This window comes from Euprymna scolopes, chromosome 14, assembly GCF_053919585.1.
Source record: "Euprymna scolopes isolate OS-2025 chromosome 14, ASM5391958v1, whole genome shotgun sequence".
Taxonomy (NCBI): Eukaryota; Metazoa; Mollusca; class Cephalopoda; order Sepiida; family Sepiolidae; genus Euprymna; species Euprymna scolopes.
This window is the reverse complement of record NC_136495.1, coordinates 112,667,347-112,692,147: the sequence shown is the minus strand read 5'-3', so window position 1 is coordinate 112,692,147 and position 24,801 is coordinate 112,667,347.

Below are 24,801 nucleotides of genomic sequence, written 5' to 3'. Positions count from 1 at the left end.
AGCACCTTAATGATTAACTGAATGACACGTCGACGGTTCCATTATAATGAAACACATGATGAACTTTTATTAAGTACAAGAGATCAAACCCTGAAAAACATCCAAAAAAGCAAAAAAAAAAAAAAAAAAAAAACATGCGGGGTTTGTGACTAGCTTAAGTGAAACCGTCACGTACCATGCAATCAGGGATTGAGATTTAAACAGATCTATAGTAGCCACGTATTCACTAATACTGCTGGAAAAGGTATAATCCACACTTGGTACTAGTGCATATTGCGAACCAGATTCTCATAAATGTCCGTTAGGGCTGGACAGAAAACTTACGCACACGGCCGGAATGTACTGAGCGCTGGTCAAGTTGATCAGGCAATCAGAAGGCGACAACAAACGCGATTAGCCTAAAAGAAGAATTGGAAGAAGATGGAATAAAAAAGGATTTAAGATTTACTTAGCGGCGGTGGCATATTCCGGCGGTTTATGTCAGGTGCCGAGAAAACCGAGCGGACATTTACAGATATTCGGTTCGTAAAATGCACAAGTAGCCACCGATTTCCTCCCAATGTTTTATTTACTAAATTTATACATTATTAACATCAGTAACAAATCTTAAACACCCACGTGTAACACTATTAAAGGGTGTGAGTGTTTAGCTTATTGCGTATATTGTCTTTGGTTACGCACTTTTTATATCCAAAGAGGTATGAATCCACAATCCCCACTTCCCCAGAGTGTAGAATAAATAACTTGTATTTGTAAGTAGTGTATTTTTCGATTCTAAACTGCACTGGTCGAGGTTTTATCTGGAGTACTGTTCTGTTGCCATGTTGCGAATTGCTCTGTGGATATTTCGTCTCTCAGTTTATTTTCTTTTGCTGCTGGGTTTTAGTTTATGTTTTCCTAACGCCAGGCAGACTGCAATTTTCCGCCGCAGATTGTCAGAGTGTGAACCTCGAAAAAGATGTATATTCACTTTGACGTCGTAAACCCCAAAAAGGAAAAAAAATTGATCACACTTCTCTGTCATATACAGGGTGTCCCACTTAAAAGTAGCCCTATCTTACTAATCGTTCTCTTATAGACAAACTGACACCACAAGACAAAATGCAATTCTTTTTTCCAATAAAATGACACTACATGCCACACGTCTCACAGATCACTGATACGAGTTCATGGCATGTTTACGGAAGAGAGAACAATAAGCAAAGGACTATGGACACTACGTTCCTCGGACTTGTAATCATATGATTTTCTTTTATCTTTGGGAAACTTTAAAGCAAAACGTTTATGCAAATAAGCCTCACAATCTAGACCAACTAAAGAACATTACAAACGCTATCAGGAGAATAACTAGAGAAGATTTACAGGCAATATCTGCAAACGTTGTTAAGCGTGTGCAGAAATGCATAGATGTCAACGGGGGGGGGCTCTTCCAGCATCTTTTATAACATTTCAGGTAATTTAAATAATAAAAGAATGTTCATCCTCTCTACTACATTTATTGGGCTACCGTATACTTCTTTTCATTATGCAAGGAAAAGGAGAGAGAGAGAGAGAGAGAGAGAGCGCATTCGAGAAGACAATCACGTTAGAGAGGTGGATGGCGTTTGAGATCACAGTCGAGCGGACGATCACGTGAGAGACGTCACAGCCGTAACGAGAAGTCACGCGTGGCGGGAGAATGAAGAAATATATGTTGTTGTACAGCAACAAAAAAAAAACGAGTGAAAGTTATTTTTTATTTTTGTCTACTTTGCGACTAAAGTTACAACGTGTTGGGGAACGTTACTATGCTCTCGCTATGCTGTCATAAACAAATATGTCGGCGTTTCGCATGGAGAGTTTTTGGATCGAAATATGTAGCTTTGTATCTTAGGACTTTTTTTTTTAGATGAGAAGTGATAATTTGTATTGGGGGTGGGTGGGGTATTCGGACTAATCTTCAAATTTTATGAAGAGGGTCGTTGATAAAATCGGCCGAAACGTCGTAGGTAAAAGATTCAAAATAAAAGCAGTAGTCTGCATTATGCAAATAATGCAGGGTTTACTTGATTGGGAGTTTTATTTAATTGGGGACTTTTTTTTGTTTGTTTTGCTAAAGAAATAAAAACAAAACAAATAAGAAAAATATTTTTAACCTCGTTCGGTTTAGGGATTGATGGTGAAAAAAAAAAAAACGATGATTGCGTTTTTCTACTCGGCACGAATATCGTCATTTTTTTTTTTTTTTTTCGTTATACGACTGAATTGCTGTGTTAATTAATTAATTATTATTAAGCTTGCGGAATTAATTACATGGCATTTCCGGTTTGGGTGGAAAAGTCGGTGACGTCTGGAGACATTGCAGTAAAGGAAATGACGAACTAAACGGAAACTGCTAAGCGGAAAGAAAATGGGTAGAGGGCACTCAAGGTTGAGTTGTGAAAAGAGAAGCCATGGTGCACGTTTTTAGTAGAAGTGCTGTTGTATTTTGAGCTTAAATAAAAAATATAATAAATAAATGGTTTTATTTTACATACGCAAGTTGTCCTAAGGCCATCATTTTTTTTTTAAATTTATTAATAGAGATCCCCAAACCTAGTATCAACTATTCACGTTTAAATTTCGTGAACACTGGACTCTAATGTGATTTTAAAAATATAACGGAATCAAATAAATTCTCAATATTTGTTAAAAACTGTGACATTTTTCACTTATCGATTGGTATATATACATCTATGTCATCATCGTTGTGGACCCGGTTTCTTTGCGTCTTCTGATAAACTCACTCGGATGCCGATGTGTATAAAAATGTTTATTTAAAAAGAGCCGAATTACTTAGATGAATAAGACAGCAAAACTTATTTACATAGGACTTGAAAACGGCCAAGTTATAATTGGCTAGGAAGCAGCTCCACGGTATCTTATTCCACAGACGGACAGTTCTAGGAAAGAAACTCTGCTTGTCGAATTTCCGTTTTTAGGCACTGATAAAGTTATCTTTGTACTCCTCACCTGGTAACCGCCACACATGCTTAAGACCATCAGAACCAAACAAATTAAATTTCCTCTCATCAGACCATAGGACATGGTTCCATTAATTTATGGGCTTTATTGACATGTCTTTAGCAGACTGTTTGCGGGCTTTTTTGTGTATTGCCTTCAGAAGAGGCTTACTCCTGGGGTGAAGCTATGTACACCAATTTGAGAAGTACAAAGATAAGTGCGTCATGCCTACAGTAAAGCATGGTGGTGGGAATGTCATGGTCTGGGGCTGCATGAGTACTGCAGGTATTGGAGAGTTACATTTCATTGAGGGAAACATGAACTCCAACATGTACTGTCAAATACTACAGCAGAGCATGAACCCCATCCCTCTAAAAATTGAGTCCCAGGGCAGTGTTCCAGCAGGACAATGACCCAAAATACACATCCAAGACACCCACTGCTTTACTGATGAGGCTGAAGATAAAGGTGATGGGCTGGCCAAGCATGTCTCCCGTCTTGAACCCAATAGAACATCTTTGGGGCATCCTCAAGCAGAAGGTGGAGGTGTGCAAAGTCTCAAATATCCGCCAGCACCGCAACGTCGTAATTTAAGAGTGGGAGAGCATTCCAGTGGCTATATGTGAAGCTCTGGTAAACTCCATGCCCAGGAGAGTAAAGGCAGTTTTGGATCATGATGGTGGCCACACAAAATATTGAGAGTTGGCATGTTGTATGTGTATGTTAATATTAACAACTTTTCGTAGGGGGTATACTCACTTTTGTTGCTAGGAATTTAGGTTTTAATGGCTATATTTTGAGGGTTCCTTTAGGGGAAAAATAAATTAACTCTGTAATATATGCTACAGACAGACTACTTTTCATTGCGCCAAAAATTCATTTTTCAGTATTGTCTCATGAAGAGATATACATAAATATTTGAAGAAATGTGAGGGGTGTACTCACTTTTGCGATACACTGTATATATATATATATATATATATATATATATATATATATATATATATATATATATATATATATATATATATATATATAGTAATAATAATTAGTAATAGGTAGTGATATTTACAACTAGAAATAAAAATAGGTTTAAGGCTCATAAAATTAATACTAGAATTGTCCGCCAGTGGTTAGAGTACTTGGAAAAAAATCAAGTATTAAAAGTGATATTCTTCTGAGAATTGAAGGTTCAATTCTCAGTGTGGACGACCGAAAAATACAATTGCGAATTACTTAGGACCTCTTTCTAGTCATGGCTGATGGAACAAGAGCATACTGCCCCCGTGAAGTAAATAAAAGGTTCTGTACAAAATTCTTTACAAATTCCCGTGTACGACGGAAACATTCTCGGGTTCGACAAGATACATCTGAAGATGGTCAGAGTTACATTGACCGAAACGTTGTGAAAATCACACTAAAGATGAGAGCAGTAATCCAATGAATCCAAATAATACGAATAACCAATCCTCATCTCCAAAATTCAGAAACGTCAAGAAATCGGAGACTTTACGAATATTCATTTTTATAGTCTAATTTCTCAATGCAATGAAATAGGATTCAACACGTTTCGTTTCGGAACTCTTTATATGCATCCATACGCGTAGGATGATCAAAAAGTCGCCGTGTTCCTAATGTTTTTATTTTAATAAAGTTCTTTGTAACTATTTTTATATTTTCTCTGTTTCATTATTGTTACGTTTGATCATAAAAATCGGTGCACAGGGACTTTTCGATCACCTTGTTCTTGCATGTATAGATAATCACGTACATTAATTGTGTAAAAGGTCATATAGTTTCATCGATTGTTTTTCATTTGAACGTTATGTGATAAAGAAAAGGTGAATAAAAATTGACTTGTTGACTGATAAGACGGCACGTTTTTTCGTCGGCCATTTTTAACCGGCATTTAATCCGAGGGACAGACAAAATGGCGCAGGATTAAACCGCCCGACCTTTACATCGCACAATTATGCTAACATTTAACGGTTGCTATTTTGATATACTTGCACTCAACTAGGTCATCGTTAGGGACCGCTGAGGTCATCAGATCCGAAATACTTCAACGTTTCATATCACTAAAAGGTTTTCCGAGCGTAAACTGTGCTAAACGTCTTCTTGATATAAGCATGGAACTAGTTTGAATGAAATCGAACTTTTTAACAAAGATATCAATTATTAATTTATTTATTGCGGACTATTATCCTCATCTTTCTTGTTGTTGTTTCATGACGTTTCGGCCAACTATTCCTCTGGCCTTCGTCAGGTGGTAACAGCGACGGGATAGGAACTCCGAATCTTCTAACTGCATTCTTAGCAATTACTGCCATCCATAGTTGTATCTCTACGGCTCCAGGTGAGAATTATCTGAAGATAGCGGTTTCAATCATACCAAAAGTCGGCCAAAACGTGATGAGACCACAACAACTATGGATAGCAGTAATTGCTGAGAATGCAGTTAGGAGATTCGAAGTTCGTATCCCGTCGCGGTTACCACCTGACGAAGGCCAGAGGAATAGTTGGCCGAAATGTCGTGAAACAACAACTAAGAAAGATGAGGATAATAGTCCGCAATAAATAAATTAATAAAACAATACTCATCTCAATAATGAATTCCAATAAAATAATATAAACACATCAAGGTTAATTCATTTTATTATTAGCTATAAGTGTAAACATCAGATGAGCATCATGTTTTGGTGATGCGTACGAATGACAGATACTGCAAGTGATAGACGCTTGGCCAAAGAGTAGATGGGGTGTCACACAGAACTGAGAATATCACTGGTTACGGTTCGATCACCTTAGAGATAGTTATTTTGTTGTTTTCTTGTTGAAAAATGTAAAGCTGATCTGTTTAGGAAAAGTACATTTCCTAGATGGGCTCCAGATAAACCGTTTTGAATAGAAATTGATTGACCGTTATCTTCAGTAGTCAACTCATGGGTTGCCGAATGGTGATAGCTAACAAAAATCCCAAAATCAGTCTAGGATGAAAATATCCAAGAAGATAGCTAGGGGAATAGGTCATTGTTGAATGTTTGATACAGACAATTGATTTTCCTGATAGCTGCAATATAGTTGGGCCAGTTTGTCTCCCCAGGTCGGGACCCTTCCAAGCTCTTGGCTGAATGGAATGTGTCAATAGGGTTTGTGTGCTTCGGTCTGGCCATGCAAAACTATCGTTCTGCATGCCTGCCATTCAACGTTGGGAAGAAAAGTACGACTTGTAATATCCCCCACAAAAATTGTTAGTTGTTTATAAACTTAACTTGTAATGAACGAATAGGGGCGTGTTCATACAGAAAACAGTTAATCCTGTCTACTAAAGAGAACTCGTCATGGCTAATGCCTTATTTGATAAGATAGTTACATATACGCAAGTAAGGTAGGTAAAAGGTAAACGCTCCTTCAGACTTGACAGACTATGGATACCGACCTTAGGGGTGCCTATCCGTGAAATTTTTGTGACAAGAGGTGCGCAATCTCTAACTACACCTTTCCTGACATTGTCAGGCATTGTTAAATACCAGCGGCAAGTGAAGTGTATATATATATATATATATATATATATGTGTGTGTGTGTGTGTGTGTGTGTGTGTGTGTGCTTGCCTGTCTGTGTGTCTGTTTGTGTGTGTTCAGTATGACTAGAAACAAAATGCCGAGATAAGCGGAGAACACATACAGCGAGTACAGTTCCCAAATGGTCACCCATCTGATTATTAACCAGACTCAACGTTGCTTAACTTCGATGATCCGACGAGAACCGACGTGACAAGTCAATTATGCCGTAAATGCATAGCACAAGTGCATCATGCGATGATTGAACCAACACGTAAAATGTACAAAAATTATTTTAAAAAGATCACCTTGATAGTGTCCGATGTTTTAAAAGATATACAATTGCAATTGAATTCGATGGATACTTGAACTATAGCAACTGACATCAACAGAAAACAATTTATAAAAACAATGGATTTTATTTCTGCGATTGTTTTTATAAAATTGATTGTGGCGACTCATTTTCTCGTGTTGCTTTTGTTCCGCTATGACGTAAATCGGCTAAAAATACCACTTTGCGTGTCCATCTTACAAAAAAAAAACATTCGATCAATTAGGTTAAATGATTGTTAAGTGGACAATGCCGTGATGATTGGTAATGATGGTGATGATGATTGGTAACGATGATACTGATGATTGGTAATGTAAGTAATGATGACTGATAATGATGGTGGTGATGATTAGTATGATGGTGATGATGATTGGTAATTATGGTGATGATGATTGTTAATGATGATAGTAATGATTGGTAATGATAGTAATGATGATTGATAATGACGATGATGATGATTGATAATGATGGTGATGATAATTCGTATGATGGTGATGATGATTGGTAATTATGATAGTAAATGATGATTGGTAATGATGATGATGATGATGATGATGATGATGATGATGATGATGATGATGATGATAGTGATTGGTAATGATGGTGGTGATTGTGTAGAATTTAATTATTTATAAAAGCGGTTCAATAAGAATTTGTTTACATTGAACTTGAAAACAGCCATATTGTAGTCCACTGAGAAAGATTCTTGCGACAGTGTGCTCCACAAATGGGCACTTCAAGGAAAGATACTTCGTTCATGGAAATTTAGTTTAGTTTTAGCTAAAGACAGAGAGAGAGAGAGAGAGAGAGGGGGAGAGAGAGAACTGAAAACTATTGACAGCGGTTATAGCTAGTCGAGATTTTGCTGTGAATGTTATATAGGAGTTGAGATATAGATTGGAGCTCACTCGAACACATTTCATAGTAGAATACTTAATAATTTTTTTTTTTTAATGGAGAGTAGAAAACGCATTGTGGATCGTTATCGGCAGCCCCTGTTACTCTCGCTTCTTCTTATTTGTCCCTCAGTCCTCATTTTTTAATGAGTGATTTTTCTGACAAAGGGAGAAGAAATAGCTGTTTTCTAGGTTGGCAGTATTTTTTTCGCGAACAGTTGGCAGAGATGGCGGAAATTTTCTGTTTCTATGTCTATCCTTGTAGCCATGTCACTAGTAAGGGTGCTGGAGGTAAACGTTTTGTCTGGGCTGACGTTATCCGCCTGATAGTCAGGGACCCGAACCTTGGATTAACCACTAAGGAGGCTGTCCTATCAGCAGGTGCAAAGTACTGGGGCTGCTGTATTGCCATTTGGTGAATGGATTCTGGACCATGCAGTAGCTTCTGGTGGGACCTCTCGATGCCATACTAGTGGGTAATTGTTACGGCTTTACCTTATCATTAGCTACAAAAAAAAATTCTTCATTTCTTTTTCTCTCTTAGTTTCCCCTCTCTTTCCTGCTCTAATTAAATCTGACGACCTAGTCCACAAATTCCAAAATTTCATCATGACAAGTTTCAAGAAAAAATACACGATTAAACCCGGTTCTCCAACTTCCAACATAGACCCCTACTACCATATCTCCTTCTCCAACATCAGGGGACTACGTTCTAACCTTCCAGAGGTTGAAACCCAATTACAGGAGACTAAACCAGACCTTTTATTTTTAAGTGAAACTGGCATTGGACAGGCTATTTCCCTAGAAGAGTTCGCAATTAAAGGATACTCTAACTTAACTTCTAAATCTGACCCCCAAGATCGCTATGGGAATAGAATATGTGCCTATATTAAAGATAGCTTTCCATGTGGTAAGGACATCTCCAGGGAAGATCCTAACTTACCCTATATGTGCTTCCGGGTTGCTTTAGCTCACACTACGGCATTTATATTTACTCTCTATCGCCCCCCACAACAGCGGAGTTACTATCTTTCAAAGCATATCTGAGACAATTGACCAAGTCCTACCTGCTTATCCTCCAGCTAACATTCACGTATGTGGAGACTTCAATGTTCACAACGTCGAATAGTTGACCCACTCAAACAAGACCGATGATGAGGGGAGGTTCTGTCATGATTTCTCCATTGCCTATGACCTCACTCAGATTGTTCAGGAACCCACCCGTCTGCCCGAAAATGACGGCCAGTATGCGAGCCTACTAGACCTTTTTCCCACAACTGGCCCTGAACTATGTTCAGTTTCTGTTCTGTCGCCTCTTGGATCTTCCGACCACTCTGTTGTATCAACTAAGATAAAAATGAAATGTAATATGTCCCCAGACCTACCTCGCCATCGTACAGTATATCGATACACTAAGGCTGACTGGGATAGCTTCCGTACATTTATATCTGATCTTCCTCTGTATTCCATGTTTAAAAAGGATGTGTCCTCTATAGTATTAGACCTGACGGAATGGTAAATTGTATGTATAGACCGTTTCATACCCTCGAAAATGTTTCAGCAAAAACCTAACAGCCAGCCATGGTTCTCTCCAGAATGTGCTGCTGCCATTGCGCACAGAAATCACTTTTTCCATTGCTTCCAACGTAATGGACATTTAGAAACTAAAGCCGCTTTCAGGACTGCCAGCAACCATTGTAAGAAAGTAATAAAGAACGCAAGAGAGTTGTATGCCCAATCTGTTAAGTCCGAAGTAGCTGAGCAGCGGCTTGGTTCCCACCAGTTTTAGCCAATAGCAAACAGAATCCTCAACAGAAGCGTGTGCTCCATCCCAACTATTATCAATGGACCTGAGATAATCTCGTCAGCATCAGACAAAGCCAAACTCTTTGTCAAGAACTTTGCAGCTAATTCTACCCTTTGCGACCAAGGCCGCCAACCCCCAATATTTCCTCCTGTATCAGAAAACACGCTATGTGATATACGTATATCTGTACGTGATGTTGCCAAGCTAATCAAAAACCTTGATTCCAGTAAAGTAACTGGCCCTGACGATATTCCAATTATAGTACTCAAAAAAATTCAACCTGAACTATCGCCCATAGTTACAAAACTGTTTAAACGTTGTCCTAAGGAGAATAGTTTCCCATCTCCCTGGAAAATTTCATCAGTATGCCCTGTATTTAAGAATTCAGGTGATCGCACACACCCCTCTCAGTACAGGCCTATAAGTCTCCTGTGCGTCATGAGTAAGTTGTTGGAATCTGTGTTAAATACAGAAGTAATCAACCATCTCAACAAAAATAACCTTCTTAGTGACACTCCATATGGTTTCCGTTCTGCTAGATCTACAGCAGATGCGCTTACAGTTATATCTCATAGGATTAGCAAATCTCTCGATGGAGGCCACCTTTCTAGGGCAATTGCTCTTGACATATCTAAGGCCTTTGATAGGGTATGGTATAAAGGTTCACTTCATAAGATCTCTAGCTATGGTATAGCTGGAAATGTCTTCTCAATTATTAAATCATTTCTTTCTGATAGGTTCATAAGAGTAGTAGTTGAGGGGCAAAAATCAGAAGCTCACAGTATTAATGCCGGTGTCCCTCAGGGGTCCATCCTGGGCCCAACTCTTTTCCTGATCTACATTAATGATCTTCCAAATCACATCCTTACATCATTTGTAGACATTTATGCTGACGACACTACCATTTATGGTAGCACATCTAAGACAGTAAACGACCAAGTTCACTCCAATTCTCTCTCCTCTGATCTTGAGCACGTAGTACAATGGGGAAAGGAGTGGCTGGTTACTTTTAATGCATCTAAAACCAAGCTTCTCTCTTTACATCATCAACATTCTGATCCACATCTGGCATCAATTGAAATGAATGGCTCTCGTCTTCAGGGGGCCTCAAGTTTTGACAAGCTTCTGGGCTTGACCTTTACTCCTGATCTTAAATGGAACACGTACATCAAATCTGTTGCCAAGGCCGCTGGAAAAATGGTGGGATCTTTCTATCGATCCGGTAAATATCTCACTGCTGATGCTATTCTCTATCTATATAAGAGCCAGGTACGTCCAAGGATGGAATATTGTTGCCACATCTGGGCAGGAGCTGCTAGAAAGGACTTGTCCTGCCTTGATAGAGTTCAAAATAGACTTCGTAGCCTCGTAGATGTCCTTTTCTGTTCCTTGCAACCTCTATCTCACAGAAGAGATGTTGCGAGTTTGTCTCTGATGTATCGTTATTTTCATGGAAAGTGTTCAATTGAGCTTCAATCTATGGTCCCCTCTCGCCAAACTTTCACAAGAAACACTCGTCTAGCTGTACACACTATACAATAATTCCTCCCACTCTTTATCTGTGCCTAAACCTAAACGTAGATTCCATGGACAAAGCTTCTTTCTTAGAACTGCACGCCTGTGGAATTGTCTTCCGTTTTCCTGCTTTCCGGCTGACTACAATATGGTTGTGTTCAAGTCTAACGTAAATAAGTTCTTGATGAGCCGTTCTATATAAGTTATCAAATTTACCAAATTTTCATTACTAATGATTACTATATTGTCCAATGTCTACTGTACACTCTTTAACCCTTATCCTTGAGTGGCCTCTTGGCCTTGATAAGTGGTGATGCCTATGTAAAAAAAACAAAAAACTATATAGCAGAGAGAGACTAGCAGCATCTCTTCTGTGAGTAAGAGGTAGTAGACAGGAGAAAGAGACATTGTTCACTAGTAAACTGGAGGTGTTATAAAGCCAGTTGATCAACAGTTAATAGAGCGTTTACAAAACTAACCCTTGTGGGCACCTAAGAAAAATACACGTTTCAAAATGTCCACGTATTTTTAACATTTTAAACCGTCTAATTTTAAAATTTTTAACAGACGTATTTTAATCTTCGATCGACATGGTACCTCAAAAAGCCAACTAGATAGATTTGGTGTGACTTGCTATACATCAAAGTACCTTTACTCTCTTCTCTTTGAGGGATCAGAATATAGGATCTGTTGACGCTGTAATATTTAGATTTTTCACTCCTCTGATGGCTGAGAATCGTCTACCGATTTTGGTCCAGTGCGTTCTTCTTCTTCAGACACTGGTCAAATTCGTATTGGAATGAAGTATTCCTCGTTCGCTCTTACAAAAAATTAAAAGCAAATGAACACCGTTCGCATTCATCCTTCCGGCTTTCATACGATTAATTGATTGGTATTTATGGTGATGATGATTGGTATGATTATTAGTGTTGTGTCTGTATCAATAACAACACGAACGCAGAAAGAAATGGTAAAACAAATATATTATGACGAAAGGATAATAATATTTACAAAGGTGCAGTTGGACTGCAGTTGGAAGATTGTCCGGCAGAGGGCGTGTTAAAGGTTTTCATGGAGCAACCGGCACATGCGTCTTGCCTATCCGGCGTTCGAACACAGCTCCCCGGTCTTGCTGACTTGATACCTTTATCTATATCTTTTCACCCACGTATGCTAATTAGTGGGCGTCTCCACAACACCCCCTCCCAAGATTTGAAGTCGTGTAGATTTCAATATCTTTTCCTTTTGGGGTTCATTATCATTGGGTCTATAGCTTTTCTTTTCCTTCCCGATCTCCTTCGGACATGGTTCGGACATGGTCTGAGGTGGTTCAATATTAAACGTTTCGTATACTATATCAATTGGATCTTCCTGTTCTTCAGGTTTGTCCTGTTCGTTGTCCTTCCTATGACGTTTTCTCAATTAGTTTTGGTATATTTTGTGTATCCCTTTTGGACCTTTTATCATGTAGACCAAGTAGCCGATACGTTTATCTACTGTACCCGACTCCCAATATGACATATTATTTTTAAAACATTTCAAATATACCTGATCCCCAGGTTTAAACTTTTTACGTGATGTGTGTGTCGTTTTATATACGACTGCTTGCTTTGGTATTAATTTATCAAATGGTGATTTTATTTTTCTCGCAAACATTAATTCTGCTGGCGATAATTTCGACGGTGTATTTGGGTTCTCAGTTATCCTGTATATTTGCAGGAACTGTTGTAATTCTTTATCTGTCGGTGTCCTTATCGATTTTCTAAGGGCACGCTTTATCGTATCTACGAACCTTTCCGCTAATCCATTTGATCTACGATGGAACGGTGGGGTAGTTATATGGTTTACCTGAAACGATTCACAAAAATCCTTGAAAACACTTGAAGTAAATTGTGTTCCGTTGTCTGTGACTACAATGTCTGGTACCCCAAAACGTGCAAATATTTCATGCAGAAAACTTATTGTGTTATCTGTCGTTGGGTTTTTGACCCGGTTTTCTTTCGGCCATCTGGAAAAACTATCTACTATGATTAGGTAGTATTGTCCCTCGATCGGTCCAGCAAAGTCTAGATGAATGCGTGACCAATGATGGTCAGTTTTTTTCCAAGGTTTATGAACTATCGGTGGTACATTAGCGGCTAACGCACAACCTTTATATTTGTTTACTGTTAATGCAATATCCACATCCATATTACGCCAGTAAACATAACTCCTCATAAGTGTCTTCATCCTATTTATACCCGGGTGTCCAGTATGGAAATCACGTAAGATTTTTTTTCTGCAAGGTTTTCGGTACAACCACTCTTTCACTATATAATAATGCCTCATTGCATAAGGAAAATATACTTTGCGTTTTTCCGTCATTTTCCCTTAATTTTTTCTTTATGTCTTTGATGACGTCGTCATTTTCAGTCTCCCTTTTTATATCGGTAAGCGTGACTGATAATTTTCTTATTATATTCGCCACCATGTTTTTTCCTCATAATTGGAATGTATAGCTGCAATTACTGACTCTTCAAAGGTTTCATCCCTTTTCGGTATAAGCCTTGACAATTCATCCGCATGACCTATTTTTCCCGAACGTAGATGTTTTATTTGAAAATCATAATTTAGCAAGATCGTACCCCAACGGAGTAACCGATTTGCCGTATATACTGGTAAGCCCTTTTTTGAGCCGAAAATAGTCACTAGGGGCTTGTGGTCTGTTTCCAGTATAAAATGTCTTCCGTACAGATAACGGTGGAATTTCGTCACCGCGAAAATAATGCTTAATGCTTCCTTTTCTATTTGAGAGTAAGCCTTCTCTGACGGAATTAGGGTCCTTGAAGCGTGCGCTATAGGTTTCTTCGTTACATCTGGCATGATATGCTGTATACATGCTCCTATACCATACGAGCTCGCGTCACTCGCAACAATTATTTGTAATTTTTGGTCGTAATAAGTTAAGGATAAATCTGACGTCAAAGTCTTTTTAATTTCCTCAAATGAGTCTTGACATTCTTTTGTCCATATCCATGGTGTTTCTTTCTTGAATAATTCGTTCAGCGGAGCTCTTAGGTTGTGCATGCCTTTGATAAATAATTTGTAGTAGTTCACGAGGTCTAAGAAGCTCTGTAAAGTCGTCACGTTATGTGGTGCTGGCATGTTCCTAATTGCTATCGCTCTTTCTGGATCAGGGCGTCGACCATCTTTACTTATTATTTGTCGTAAATACTTGATTTCGTCTAGACAAAACTCACATTTGTTTTCTTTCACCTTGAATCCGTACTCGTTTATTCTTGTGAACACTTGTTTTAAATGCTCTATATGTTCACTTATGGACGCGCTCCTTATGATTATGTAATCCAGGTATGCACAAGCACAATCTAAACCGTTCAACATTGTGTCCATCTCTTGCTGGAATATCACCGGCGCGACTTTTATCCCGAACGGTAATCGGTTATACTTGAATAACCCTTTGTGTGTGTTAATGCATAAGATCTTTGTGCATTTTTCTTCTATCGGAATTTGCAAATAGGCGTCGGACAAATCTACTTTTGAAAAATTTTTCCCACCATTTAGTTTGGCAAAAATCTCTTCCGGGCTTGGTAAAGGGTAATGGTGATCTTGTAGCATATTATTTAACCCGGTTGAAAAATCTCCGCAGAGTCAAATTTGTTCCGATTTCTTCTTTACGTACACCGTAAGCGCTGCCCAAACGCTAGTTTCGATTTTCGATAAAATGCCCGTTCTTTCAAGTCTGTCTAATTCGCTATCTATTTTGTCTAATCCGGTGAACGGCACGTTCCGTTTTTTCTTAAATACTAGTGTTGCATCCTTTTTTAGCCCGAACGAAGCTTTAAATTTATTACATCTTCCCAGTCCCGTAGTAAATATTTCTGGGAATTCGTTCTTTAGTTCATTTTTAATATTTTCTGACGTTGTGGTGCAGCTGGTTATTTTTTTTTACAAAAGGCGTTTATCGGTTTATCCCAAAGGTTGAATTTTTCAATAAAATCTGTTCCCAAAGATTTTCAATTTCTTCGTCGTGCCATTTAAATTAATGGGCAGGCCGACTTCCCCTTCGAATTTTATTTCGTCTCCTGTCACCGTTCTAGCACCCTTACTTGACTTTTTCAGAGTCGGTTTATCCAGTTTTTTCCAAGTGCTAACGTTTATTACCGACAAATCTGTTCCGGAATCAAGTTGAAATTTTATTTGTTTGCCGAAAATATTAACCAACACATATTTTCGTAAATTGTCTTTCTCTTTGTCGTTTGTTCTCATTTGGTGTACTCTATATTTTGTTCTGCAACAAATACTCTTATGTCCGACTTTGTCGCAATTGAAGCATCTGATATTTTTGTAAGGACAATCCTTTCCCCAATGTTTTTCATCACATCTTCCGCAATTATTACTTGGTCCCGATTTTCTATAGTTCCTTTGACTTGAATCGTAATTTCGTTTTCTGTAATTAGAGTTTGAGTATATATAACTCGCGTAATCTTTTGGATTTTGACGAGTCTCACACTTTCTTTGCCCTGCGTTTCTGCCAGATTTTTTAATCTTCCGTATGTACGACACTCCTGCTTCTTCGATATCTCTGGAGTCTTTTTTTAGTGATACTGCCCTTTGACAATCTTCTGCTAACTTTTGCAGTGTCAGACCTTGTTCTGTCTCTAATTTTGAGAGAACGCGTCTTCGGATCTCATAATTTTTTGTAGAAACTAGCGCCTGTGCAAAAATTAAACATTTGAAGTCGTCCACCGTAAGTTCCTTAAATTTAAAATTGTCGCAGTGTTTATTCACTACTGACGCATATGTCAGGTAGTTCTGCTTCTCCGTTTTCTTAAGGTTCATACACGACCATCTCTTGTGAAAAAGAGACATGTTCGGTCCGAATAACTCCTTAAGACGTTTTACGGTCTCAGCGAAGTCTAACTGATTCGTTCTCCTTGGCAATATGAAATCAACACATTTGCAATGATCACTGGTACCAAGCTTTCGAAGTAATAAACTTACTTTCTTTGCGTTTGACCAGCTTTAGCAATCTGTTTCGAAATTATGTTCATACCTCTTAAAGTATGCCTCAAAAGTTGTATCCTCTTCTGGTAGGTACGTGAACACATCTATGCTATTCACAATTGTTGCGTTGGAAAAAGTCGTATTGCTTTCCTGTGCAGAATTAGTCGATAATCTTTCCAACAAATCTTTTTGACCCAGTTGCATTTGCTCTATACATTTAAGAAGCCGTTCATTCTGTCTTTCGTCTTTTTCTTGTAGTTCTTTTTTCTGTAATTCGTCTCTTTCTTGTTGTCTTTCGTCTCTTTCTTGTTGACGTCTTCTCTGTACTTCGTCTCTTTCTTGTTAACGCATTTGCATTTCCGCGAATAACTTGATAAGATTCTCCATTTTGTTTTTCAAATTAGTAAATCAGTCACTTTTACAATTTCCTTTCTTTAATAACTACGAACAACCGATTCCTTTTGTTACGTTATTAATTACGTACAAGAAAGAAAAAATCCCTTCTTAGCACACTGAGAAAAAAAAGATCACTTTTCCTTTCAAAATCGTCTACCTAATAAGTTCACGGTATCCTAGCGAAACACTTTTCTTTTTTTTTTCAAGTGTCTCGGGTTTTGAATTTCCTTTTCAAGTAGTCACAAAAAAATCTTGGTGTTTTGCAAGTATATAGCGTGTTGCGGGGAGGCCTGAAGGTGGTTAGCCAACTGACCGTGCAACTAAATATATATCAGACACAAGGACAAGGAATGAAACAACAGGACAAAGAAGAAATGACAAACTCTGGTGGTTTAGTTTAAAGACGAAGATTCGCCTTTTATTTAAACAAACGAAAGGGTGGCAAATGCAAATTTGTTCACTGGGCGATGCTGGTCCGGGATCCGTCGCCGGTGTATTCGGTAAGGGGGATGCTTGTCGGTTCGCCGTAAGCTGGAACGACGTCGGAGGAATCGGCGTGGTAACTGATGCGGGTGATTGTTTGACTTGGGTCCGACTGAGATGTTACTGATACGTTAGCCTCAGGCTATGAGAGGAACGGACGGACAATTGGCAACACTGAGTTTTTCAGCATCCACTAGGTACGGACGGGCGCTCGGATCGGACTGACACTGAAGGAAGAAGTCAGTATATGAGAGGTACAGACGAACGAATTAGCAACGCTGAGGATTCAGCGTTCATCAAGTACGGACGGACGCTCGGATCGGACTGACACTGAAGGAAGAAGTCAGTGTATGAGAGGTACGGACGGCGAATTGGCAACACTGAGGGTTCAGTGTTCATCAAGTACGGACGGACACTCGGATCGGACTGACACTGAAGGAAGAAGTCAGTGTATGAGAGGTACGGACGGCGAATTGGCAACACTGAGGGTTCAGTGTTCATCAAGTACGGACGGACGCTCGGATCGGACTGACACTGAAGGAAGAAGTCAGTGTATGAGAGGTACAGACGAAGAATTGGCAACACTGAGGGTTCAGTGTTCATCAAGTACGGACGGACGCTCGGATCGGACTGACACTGAAGGAAGAAGTCAGTGTATGAAAGGTACAGACGACATGGAGGCCAGAGACGTGGTGATGATGTGGACTTCTACGGCGTGGAGACCGGAGCCACTGTAGTGGTAGTGGACTTCTACGGCGTGGAGACCGGAGCCACTGTAGTGGTAGTGGACTTCTACGGCGTGGAGACCGGAGCCACTGTAGTGGTAGTGGACTTCTACGGCGTGGAGACCGGAGCCACTGTAGTGGTAGTGGACTGGACTGCTACAGTGGTGAGACTGGAGTCACAGTGATTGCGCGAGCGTCGAACGGTTAGGGAACCGTGAGCAAGTGCGGAGCTTTGCATGAGAACCAAGCCATTATTTAGTCGTTACGGCCCCGACCTTGGCATTATCTACTGCCAAGGCCTTATTTGGGGTCCGTAACAACTTAGGCACCAGGGCCAGTAGGGGGGGGGGGAAGTGGGAAAAAATAGGGGTCTTTGCTAGTCCTAGGCTAGACTTGCGTTTGATAGCAAGTACTTTATTAAGTAAAAACCTATACTAGAGTTTCTATCACGCACTATTTGCATAACCGCCTTACATTCTTACCAGGACCTACTTAAAATAACAGCTCCCCAGCTTACACGGATGGCGGGCGACATTCACGCTGAAAAATTTTAAAACAATTATGTACAGGAACAAAACAAAACTTGTTTATATACAAAATAAAGTATTTTTTTTTTTTTTTTTTTTTTTTTTTTTATATATATATAAAAATGGGGGTGAAATGATGGGGAGGGGGGCAAACTAGAAAACACCCAAAAAGAAAGAAAAAAGAAAGCAAATAAACAAAATGCCTATGGGGGCAGGTTAGTAAGGGACCCTCCCTACCTAATAGCTGGTCTGTCGTGTGAAACGCCCACTGTCTTCCGCTACTCTCCCCCGGGGGGAAGAGGTGAAAGCAAGCAGGTCGTTCCCTAGAGGGGAGTGGAGGACCTAAGGGTATGTGTGAAAAATAACTTGGGGTTGGGGTAAACCGGGGTGGATGGCGTCTTCCAAGATAAAAGTGCGTAATGGGCAAAAATAGGCCGGGGACAAAATAAACAAGTGGACTGGGCATCTTTGGAAGCTCTCTTAGTGCCAATCTAACGAAAAAATAAAAAGACTACGGGAACAGGATAACATGCATACTACCCTAGTCTAGGCCCTAATAAAGCATAAGCTATCCACTCTTGGTGGTTAAACACCTACCTAGCCTACTCCTACCCATCGTATAAGGTTGACCTTATATTACTTTACATAAGGGGCTGGGTTCCGAGAAAACCAAACCTCAGCACCTTAGGAACAATACCACTAGGGTGGAAACACGAACTCGAACCTGGCTCCTCGTCGGATGCACAAACTAGTGTTGTGCACCCATCTCCTATCAAAGTCGATGCGGGGCAATCTTTTCCAATCACATCTGATTTTTATTTTAAGTTGATGCTTAAAATAAAGGACCAGATCCTGATCGGAAGCAGATTGCCCCTCATAGACAATGCTCAGACGTGTAACCCACGTCACTAACCTAGCTACAGCCAGTATCGCCAGAAACACCACCCGTTTCTCCCTGATAAACGGCGGGTCCACATTGTCAACCACGTACGCCAAATCAAGTGGCACCGACCGCTCGGGGTCGATGCGAGCCGTTACCCCTTCGACATACCTCCAGAGACTCCGCACCCCGCTGCAAAGAAAGAACGCGTGTTCACGCGTTTCGTCCTCGTTCTCATCGTTGCAGCGTGGGCACGGGGGAAAATAATAATCGGGATCCCGGAAATCCCTGGCAAGTCGGTCGAAGAGAGGCAACGCATCCCGGACTAGCCTCCACGTTACCGAAAATTCTGAATTATTAATGTAGCTACTGGCGGGCGCCCAACTCCAAAGCGAGAGAACCTCCCCCCTCGACAGATGTAGCCGCTCCACCAGCGGGTCGTTCGCGGTACCCTCCACTAACTCCTCATATAGCCTCCACCTAGGCCGTGCAAGGTCATTGGACCCCGGCAATGCCCTAAGGGCGGCTCGGCATTCGGTCAGGAAGCGCCCTTCCCCCGCTGGTCGACGGCGACCTTCGGCGGCGGGGTTGGTTAATAGCCGTGGGAAAGCGCGCTGCACGGCCGGAACCCAGGGTGCCTCCTCTATCAGTGTCCGACTCAGGAACGCCAGTCTTTCTGCGTGTTGATGGCTGCGCAGATCAGGCATCCCCAAGCCTCCCTCGCTAAGCTTCTGCGTACAGACCTGTCTACGGACATACGGCTTTCCTCCCTTCCAGAGCAGTTTGAAAAGGAGTCGCTCTAAAGCCTTACAGCGGTCCGCAGGCAGGGGAAGAACAGATAAACGGTAAAGGATCAACGGAAACACGTAAGTGGCGCATGCCTCCGCACGACCCTTCAAGGACAATCTCCTCCGAATCCAAGTCACGACAGACGATTCGACCTTAGTCTGTACCTCCGACCAATTCTTGTCCAGCTGGAGATCCGGCCCGAACCACACACCGAGGATCTTAACCGGGCCATCAGTCCAGCCGAACGCACCTGGAAGCGAGTTTACCCCGGTCCAGGCGCTCAACTGCAGGCCGACGGACTTGCTGCGATTGATCACGGCCCCTGTGACAACTTCGTACTCAGCGATCGCCTCTATCACCGCTTCGATGTCGTTACGACTGGCTGCGAAAACGGTGACGTCATCGGCGTACGCGGACACCCTGGCAAATCGGCGGCCAGGTAGAGCAATGCCGCGTAGGACTGGTCTCGCCGCCTCGTCCCTTAATTTGCGAAGGAAGGGCTCCAACGCCAGGACATAGAGCAGAGGCGACAGCGGACAGCCCTGCCGCACCGACCGGGAGACCCCAAAGGACTCCGACAACCTACCATTGACTTGCACCACCACCGCGGGGTCACGATACAGGGCGGAGATCCACTTGCGGAAGTCCGGACCAAAGCCGGCGGCCTCCACAACAGCCCTCAGGAACCCATGGTCCACCCTATCGAACGCCTTGGACTGATCTAAATTGATCAGCGCGGCTTCTGTGTCGTCTTCTAAACCCTCTATTATCGTGCGCACCAAGTGCAGATTGTTTTGAATTGTTCGACCCTTCACAGCGTAATTCTGATCCGGTTCGACCAACTCGTCGATAACAACCTGCAGTCGGTTGGCAAGAATACGGGCCAAAATCTTAAAATCTGCGTTAAGCAGAGTTATGGGCCTATAGTCTTCTAAGTTCCCCCCTCCATGTTGGTTTCCCTTCTTCAGAAGCGTGACCACTCCTTTGGTTACCTGCCTCGGGATCGAGTCCTGGGCAAACCAGTGGTTAAACACGCCCGTCAAAAGGGGCACAAACATGGGCGACAGCCTCAAGTACAATTCGTAGGGCAAACCATCGAGCCCCGGAGATTTGTTGTGGCCAACCTGCTTCAACGCAGTAATGACCTCACGCTCCGTAACCACCCCCTCGCAACTAGCCGCTCGGGCCGCAGTAAGGCGGGGCGAGCCAGCTAAATAGCTGCCAAACTCCTGGCCGCGGAGTCTGGGTAGTTTGGTGAAGCGCTCCTCCAAATGTTGCCGAAACCCATTGCAGATCTCCCGCGTCGACACGAGAGAACGTCCTTCCAGGTTTTTCACCTCCCGAATGTACCCATCCGAGCCGCGTCTTAAAGCGGCCCCACGCTCAACAGCGTCAACGTTCACGGCTTCGTTGGAGACTCTATTTAACCTAGCCCTAACTACTTGACCTTCATATCGCTCGCTAGCCAAGCGACTGAGGTCCCCCTTAATTAGTGCTAGATCTAGGGAATCCCCCCCTGCCACCGCCCGGGTCAATCTATCCTCTAGGTGCTTTTTGGTCCGAGCCCTAGTTAAAGCGAGGCTTTGGCTATATTGGACACAAAAATGCCTAATGGTGACCTTAAGATTAACCCACCACCTACTCCCGGTAACCGCCCCCACTAACTCCCTCTGAATTAGTGTCGTCAGCTGCTCCCGGAAGTCGACCGACTCCAACAAGGAGGCGTTCATCTTCCAGTAGCCAGCCAACCTAGGCCTATTACCTAACTTCAAACGGGCCAACACAAGTTTGTGGTCCGAATGACCTAACCAGTGGAACGTGGGACAAGATAGAAAATCTACGTCGCCCCTTCTAATTAACATCCTGTCCAAGTATGTACTTGGACTGGCGGCCGCACTAGTATGCCACGTCCACATCTCCCTCCCGGGGTGATCCAGACGGAACCTGTCGACCAGATCGCACGAGGCCATCAGGTCAGACAGGCTGCTTTCACACCTACCCGTCCCACTAGGCCCCCCGACCTTATCTAACTTGGGGTCCAGGATGGCATTCCAGTCCCCCATTAAAACTACTCGCTCCGGACCCGAAGAGAGAAACCCCTCCACCCGCCGAAAAAAGGAAACCCTCTCACTTTGGATGTTGGGCGCATAAACTGCCATGATCCGGAATGCGCTGCTGCTAACGGCAACATCAACCACGACCAGCCTCCCATGAGCGTCCGCATGAACAAGTGTAACCGTCGCAGATAGGGTGCGACTTACTAACACAGAAACCCCCCGGCTATGGAAACTGCCATATGCTGAGTAAACATCAAAATCGTTCACCAGCACATCGCAGTCCCCAGCCCCAACAAAGTGGGTCTCCTGTATTGCAGCTATGTCTACCTCAAGGGCCATGAGGTCCCTCAGCACGCGAGCAGCCTTGCTTCGAGACCTCATGCCCCTCGCATTTAAGCTAGCCAGGTTCAAGGCCATGATTCCCTAACTAGAAGTATTCCTCAACTAAGGGTCTAAAGTCCTCGGGAGTGAGGACGTCGAAGGCCTGACCAAGACTGCCCGTGAGCAGGTCGGACGTAAGCCGTCCGTCTCGAGCCAGGCCCCCCACGTCCAAGGGGAACGTCATTTTCAGAGCCCTATAAAGGGAGGGGTGAACATAAAGCGGGACCCTCCCTTCACATTGTGTTGTTATTTTTCCAAGTGATGGGTGCTCCCCGTCCACGATTTTGAGGCCCCCGAAGGCCGACTTGGCTGCTTCTATCATGCGCCATAGCGCCTTCGCTCTTCCTCCCCTATTCACCCGGACGAAAGTGATAATAGACGGAGCATCCTGGAAGTTCCTAGGGTCTGTCACCTCTTTTCCGTCCACTTTCCGGAGACTTTCCAGTTCCGTTAAGTATCGCCTCTGTCTCCCATTTAAATCCGAGACCGCGTTACTTAAGTCGGCGTTGCATAATTGTTCCCCGGGAAGGAAAGGGTGCTTCCTGGTTTTCCCCTCCCTCGGGGCTGCCGACTTTTGTTCCAGCCTTTTCTCCTTTGCTTCTTCCTCTTGGGCTTCTTGGACAACTTCTTCTACTGGAGCTTCCATTTGCTCCGTTTCCTCGTTAGGAGTGGTGAATAGGGGAGGGGTTTGCTGATCTTCTTCCTGGGGGCTTTGCGGCTGAAGCTCAGTAATCTGGTCTTGCTTGTCGTCTTTCTTCTCTCTCTTCTCCCTCTGTTTGTCCTCGGCCCCTTCGCTGTCTGAGCCCGAGGAGCTTCCTCTCGCCTTTCTTTTTGTAGCTGTTGCCACTGTTCTTGTAGTTTGTGGAGCCGGCTCTTGTTTCTTTGCCCCCTTTTTGGCCGCCACTGTGCTCCACTTTTCTTTTGCTGGGGCTGCTTCCTCCTTCCTTGACTCTGTTGGGGGGTTTTTCTCCGCCGATTTGCCCGTCTCGGCTATTCCGGCTTGTCTTTGAGGACAGAACCTCGCTACGTGGCCTGTTTTTTGGCATTGCCAACACTGGGGTCTTCTGCCCTCCACAATGACGGCGAGTGACCAGCCTTCGCAGGTGAATTGGGCCGGGATCCCGTGGAATTCCTTGCGGGACAGCCTCATTTTGATCTTATAGTCTCCCGACATTATATTCCGGGGGCCCTTTACCGCCTCGATGCCTTCGACTTCTCCATATTGGGACATGATTGCCCCCAGCTGCTCCTCCTCCAGAAAGCACGGCACCCCTGTAATTGTGACCAGCGTCCTCCTCTTTGAAAGGTACTCTGGCCGTACCTTGATGTTTCTCCATGTGAGATCCCCTCTTGCCAGCTTCTCTGCATCGTCCTTTGTTGGCAAGAGGACCTCCCACATGGCGTTAAAGCGTCTAACGGCGTACTGAGCGGGGATCCTCAGTTCCCCCAGCAGCTCCATCATGCGGTCTTTCGGTACTCCCAGAAGGCCCTTTCCGGTGGCATTCAGAGTCAGCAGGGACACTGATCTCTCCCTTATCTTCATCAGTGTCTCTGGAACCACCTCTATCTGGTTCCCTTTTGTCAGGTTCTTATATTTGTCCTCAAAAAGCCTTCTATAGTACTCTGGGGACTTCGCTGGTGCTGATTGCTTCGGCCCCCAACTCTCTTTGGTCTCACTGGCTGTTGCCTCCACTGTTACCGCTGCTGCTGGGGTCCTCTGTGCTGGGGTTTTCTGTGCTGCTGGTATCGGGGAATCCGTAAATGAGAGAGCTGGCCACTCCTCTTTCTTTTCCGACTCCACCATCTTCGATCCCCCCACACCCGGGGAGCACCCATCCACTACAAACACGTCCATGGACCTCGTTCTCCTCAGGCTATCTTCTGACGACTTTCTGGGGCTACTCCTAGCCGACTGCGAAACCATTGGCGTTTCCTTGCCCCAACGCCTTGCGGGACGCCTCCTTCTCTTTCCTTTCCACGATGCACCTCGGGTTTCAACAAATCTTTTCCAGGCCTCGATCTCCTCCTCCCTGGACGTTGCTGTTTCCGTATCAGGCATGATCCACGGCCATCCTGAATTTACTGATCTAGGGATGTCCTCCTGGGAGGTCATCCCCGTGCCCGACACCCAACCGGGCGCACCTGCACTGGGGGTGCCCTGCACGGCGTCTGCAACCCTGCCAGACGCTATTGGGGTGGAAAGCGACCGCGACGCACCCGAAAACGACCCTTCTGAGTTGGGGGTGGCGACCCCCGGAACCGCACCGGCACTCGACCCTTCCGAACTGGGGGTGGCGACCCCCGAGACCCTTCTCGACCTCGACAAGGGGGTGCCTTTCGGGACGGCACCCCCCAAACCCTTCACGGCACCTACACCTGGGGCGTCCCCCAAGGTGGCAGGAGCAGAGGCCTGCTCCATCTACTTTGTTGGCCCAGTGCCCTTCCCCGACCCGCCGATTTGGAAGCT